At 36.3% G+C, this 5,741-nt stretch overlaps 1 long non-coding RNA gene across 1 annotated transcript; it reads left to right on the forward strand.

Annotated features, from left to right (window-relative positions):
• The first annotated feature begins 4,022 nt into the window (after window positions 1-4,022).
• Window positions 4,023-5,420, forward strand: LOC109207144. Its single transcript, XR_002064977.1, has 3 exons — window positions 4,023-4,154; window positions 4,666-4,699; window positions 5,070-5,420. It is a non-coding gene; the product is annotated as an uncharacterized LOC109207144 (long non-coding RNA).
• Window positions 5,421-5,741: the final 321 nt, after the last annotated feature.

Genomic DNA, 5,741 nt, shown 5'->3' on the forward strand with positions numbered 1-5,741 from the left:
GAGTTTATTAATGATCTTGGCTTTGAGCAGCCACGGTACATCTTATTTTGTGATAATCAGAGTGCTATCTGTCTCACCAAGCACTCCACTTTTCATTCTAAGACCAAACATATAAATAGAAAGTATCATTGGATAAGAATGGCCGTGGAAGAGAAATTATTTAAGGTTGAGAAGATACACACTGATGAAAATCCTTCGGATATGCTGACAAAGGCGGTGGTTGCAGATAAACATGAATTTTGTAGAAAATTGGCAGGCATGAAGCCTGTCAATAGTTCCTCTACTTGAAGACACATTTGGCCCCTTGGCTGGAGGGGGAGTTTGTTGGGCACATGCCCATGTTGTCCAGCCAAAGGCCCAATGGCCTAATCCTATTCTCTTTTGGTTTCCAATCCTATTTGGAATTGGATTCGGTTTATTCCTATTTTGAGTGGGTTTTGGTTTTAAGAGAAAGCACCACTCATGATCTATAAATAGGACAACCTTGGATAATTATTCTATGCTCATTGATACAAGTCTTTGAAAGACTTAAGCACATAAGAGTAGGTTCTGTGAGAGCTTTCATCAAGAGAGAGAGAAAAAAAAAAGTATTTGTTTTGCTGCAGATTTTTATTCCGACCAGCCAACTTCAAATCACGTTTTCTGATTCGTTAACCGTTGGATCGGGCTAAAATTTTGACTGAGTGTTCATATCATCTTGGTCTTGGATTTGAACGGTGGAGATCGGATTTGGAGGCTCGTAGCATCTGATTTCGAGCCTTGAACAGCAGCTTCGTTTTGTGGATTATACTCTTTCTTCAATTGATTAGTTGTTGCTCTTGTTGCTATTGTTGCTCCGTGTTTGGCCCTTGTTGTGTAGCCAATTTGGAGAACTTTTGTAACACTCTTATTGTTATAGTGGAGCTTTTTGGATCTTTGTGATCCCGTGGTTTTTACCTTCGATTTGAAGGGTTTTCCACGTTAAAATTTGGTGTTCTTTATCTTCTTTATTTTCGGATTTGCCTCTTCCTCGACATAACAGTGGTATCAGAGCCTTGGTTATTTATCCGGGTTATTACGGAATGGAGGCAAATATGAGCAAGATGGTATGTTTAAATGGGAGAAATTATAATGTTTGGAGAAGCAAGATGAAAGACTTGTTGTTCGTGAAGAAGATGCATCTACCCGTTTTTTCAGCTCATAAACCCGAGAGTATATCCGATGAAGATTGGGATTTCGAGCACCAACAAGTATGTGGATATATACGGCAATGGGTTGAAGATAATGTTCGCAACCATATTGTGAACGAGATCATTGTGGGAAAAGCTAGAGACTCTTTATGCTTCAAAAACCGGGAACAACAAATTATTTTTGCTGAAGCAATTGATGACCTTTAAATACAAGGAAGGCAGCCCTATCCTTGATCACATAAATGATTTTCAGGGCGTCCTTGATCAGCTATCTGGAATGGGGGTTAATTTTGATGATGAGATACAAGGACTTTGGCTTCTTAATACTCTGCCAGACTCTTGGGAAACTCTTCGTGTTTCTTTGACAAATTCAGCTCCTGGAGGTAAGGTGACCATGGAATATGTCAAGAGTGGTGTGTTGAACGAGGAAGTAAGGAGAAAATCGCAGGGTTCATCCTCACAAGCAGATATCTTGGTTACAGAAGACCGGGGGAGAGATAGAACAAGAGGCTCAAGGAATAGAGGTAAAAGTAGAAGTAAGTCAAGGTCCAAATACTATAATGTTACATGCAACCACTATGGCAAGAAAGGACACATCAAAAGGTTTTGCCGCAAGTTAAATCAAGACACTAGAGAAGGAAAGAAAGTTGAAAATAACGAGAACAATGTTGCTGCTATTGTTCAAGATGACCTTCTTTTTGCTTATGATGAAAACGTCATCAATTTGGTATCCCATGAGACGAGCTGGATAGTAGATTCTGGAGTTACCTCACATGTCACACCAAGAAAAGATTTTTTCTCATCTTATACTCATGTTGATTCTGGAGTGTTAAAGATGGGCAATGCCAGTGAAGTTAAGGTGTTTGGTGTTGGCACAGTTTGTTTGAAAACTAATAATAGTTCAATGTTAGTTCTTCAAGATGTGAAGCATGCTCCAGACTTTCCTCTCAATTTGATCTCCGCAGGAAGATTAGACGATGAAGGTTACCATAATGCTCTCTTTAACGGCCAATGGAAGCTCACCAAGGGCTCGTTAGTAGTGGCTCGAGGAGTCAAGTCTGGTCAATTATATGTGACACAAGGCTCTATTCTTAATGACTCAATAAATCTGGTGGAAAGTGATAGTTTGTCAGAATTGTGGCATCGAAGATTGAGTCATATGAGTGAGAGAGGGATTACGTGTTTGGCTAAGAAAAGTTTGCTTTCTGGAGTAAAACAAGCAAAGCTGCAAAGTTGCATACATTATTTAGCTGGCAAACAGAAAAGGGTTTCCTTTCATAGCCATCCTCCCTCAAGAAAGCCCGATTTATTAGAGCTAGTACACTCTGATTTGTGTGGTCCTTTTAAAGTAAAGTCAAAAGGTGCTGCACTTTACTTTGTGACCTTCATTGATGATCATTCTCGTAAGCTCTGGGTGTATCCTTTGAAATCTAAAGATCAAGCACTTGGCGTGTTTAAGGAATTTCAGGCCTTAGCTGAGAGACAGACGGGGAAGAAATTAAAATGTATTCGCACTGACAATGGTGGTGAATATTGTGGTCCCTTTGATAACTATTGCAAGGAACAAGGAATTCGTCATCAGAAAACTCCGCCCAAGACGCCTCAATTGAACGGTTTGGCAGAGAGGATGAATAGAACTCTAGTTGAGAGAGTTAGATGCTTACTTTCAGAGGCTAAACTTCCAAATATATTTTGGGCGGAAGCACTTAACACTGTTGCCTATGTTATCAATTTGTCTCCTGCTGTTGCTTTGGATGGTGATGTCCCAGACAGAGTTTGGTTTGCCAAAGATGTTTCTTATGATCACCTGAGAGTTTTTGGGTGTAAAGCTTGTGTGCATATTCCTAAAGATGAGAGATCGAAACTGGATGTCAAAACTAAGCAGTGCATCTTTATCGGTTATGGTCAAGATGAGTTTGGGTATCGTTTTTATGATCCAATTGACAATAAACTTATTAGAAGTCGTGATGCAATATTCTTTGAAGACCAAACTATTGAAGATATTGACAAAGCTGAGAAGATAGATTCTCAGAGTAATGAGAGCTTAGTTGACATTGATCCAGTTTCAATTGCTAAGGCACCTATTGCACATGAAGGAACCCAAGACAATGATGGAGATAGTGATCAAGATCAAAATGATCATCATGGTGTAGATGTTATGGATGCTCCAGTTGATGAAGTTGTGGTTGATCAGCAACCAATTCCTGCACAGGTAACTACTACGAATGCTCCTGAAACCTCTCTTAGAAGATCTACAAGGGAGAAGCAAANAGGATAATCAAATAATTGTGATAATTTCAAATATAACATCGAAAAATTAACAAAGTGACAAATATTTTTTTAATATTGACCGCGCATCGCACGGGTACGACTACTAGTTTTAGAATTAACAACAGAGAAAATAAAAATTATTTGTGTGAGAGAGAGATATAAATTCTATTATAGAATGAAGAAAAAATTTGCACTAAAGAAAAAAAGTGAACGGAACCAGAATTGAAGTGGAAGCCAGATGTCCACAAAGTTGATTGTGCAATACACGTGTTCATGAGAGAAGAACTAAGAAATTGAATAAGCAATAAATTTAGTCCACGTTGATAAAAGACCCTTTTTTTTGGAACATTTGCAATTCAGAAAATACTGCTTTTACTTAGTTGGACATTTTTACCAATGTATATGATTATTCAGTATGAAGGAACTTCTACATATTGGGTTAGGATTTTTTTCCCTTTCATAATAAATAATTTCTGCTTTGTTAGCCTTATATGTCTTTATGAATTTAAGATGTATAAAATGCATACGCATAATTTGTTGAATAAAAGTTTACATGTATCAAAACATCATGGCACAAAATAGCAACATTAATAAAATAATATCATCTATACCTAATTGGACATGCAAAGTTTAAGTTCTAAATGGAAGTTGAGAACGAAAAAGTCACGAGAGAAAAGATAAAATTTCAGAATCTTATGTTACATGATGAAAGAGGTAATTTATCTTCTATGTATATAATTAAACTATTCTACTAGATGTCTTCAATGAAAAATTTGGTCTCCTCCTACTCAAAATTTTCAGCTATAAAACTATTTTCTCTTTTAATCATTCATCCTTTGTTTTATCTTTTCTGCTCCAGTTGCGTTTGGCCTTGGCTTCTAGATTCATTTCAAAATTTCTCTATTTTTCCGGTTTGTATGTGGATCAGCAAGTTCTGCTTAGTTTTGTTGTGCTAAGTGCCTTTTTCTTGATGAGCATATGAACATTTGATTCTATTTTATTTAGAGATGATTGATTTAGAATCTTGATTATGCGATTTACAAACTTTATTTTGCCTCTGATTTTATATTTGCGTTTATGTTTTATTGGTTTCAGTTAAGTGTGTCTGATTCTGATAATAAGTTTTCTCTCTTTCGCCATGTTTCCTTTATGGATTTTTTCTGTGGTTGTTTTTTAAAATTCCTCTTTAAGTTCAGTAATCTAACTGCTCCGACATCGGCTACAGGAAATTGCCACTGGAAGGAAAATAAACTAACAAGGTAAGAGCTTTAATGCAACCAATATATTTGATGAAATTCCAATGTATATGATAAAATTCTCCAATGAAAGAAAGATAGCTTCAGCAAGTTGGTTGACCACCTCTCTGCAATCAATCAAGTTTTTTATCAATGGACACTGATTAGATTAGTACAACTTGATTTCTACCACTTGTTGCACTTTGAATTCCCATTTTGTTGATTGGTAAGCTTCTGTGAGATTTGTCCGTGTTTTTCCTCTATGTGATTTCATTGTTTTTCATTTTATTTCCTCAGCTTTGTTTTAAAGAATTTTTATCAATTTAGATTTGTTTCTTTCATATATATTTTTTTATTTATCAAGATGTGAGACAGATCGTTTGCATGCTTACAGGGAGAGAAAGTATGAACTCGAGGGAGATTCTAGAGCAGCAGAATAAAGATTGGTCGTAATGGAAAAAAGAGAAAGGGGCAGGGGGCAGGCAATTGATGAAAGTGACATCAAACGACTATTGCCAAGGTGATGCTAACTTGATAGGTGAACATTAATTAGGTGTGGACTAATATTAGGCATATATTGTGGGTTTTGTATAGCTTTTAATTGGGTTATATTCCTATATGCCCACGCACACATACCCCTATCAGTATTGCACGAGCAAGCGACAATATGTGTATGTGTGCAAAGTATTGCGTTAGAACATATTTTACTTAAAGATATGTGTATTGCCAAGTCATTTTTCCTATTTGGTTGAACAGAGTTCATGAAATGGAACGCAAGCTTCATTGATAATCACAAATAGTAAACATCGGATATGATATTTATATGTTATGGGAGTAAGCGATACAGAATATGAGTGGAGTGAAAATAATTTTTAAAAGTATACAACTACAAGCTAGAAAATAATTTCACAAATGAAATTGAATTCACCATCAGAGTGAAAGTTTTCATTGTACTCATACTTATAATGTGCTTCATGTTAAAAAGTGAACATGGTATAACAGTTGCTCTCCAACTGTTTTGCAATTAATATTGAATTTCTCTCATGATTTTTACATGTTCTTCTTT

Source organism: Nicotiana attenuata, unplaced genomic scaffold (genome assembly GCF_001879085.1).
Source record: "Nicotiana attenuata strain UT unplaced genomic scaffold, NIATTr2, whole genome shotgun sequence".
Taxonomy (NCBI): domain Eukaryota; kingdom Viridiplantae; phylum Streptophyta; class Magnoliopsida; order Solanales; family Solanaceae; genus Nicotiana; species Nicotiana attenuata.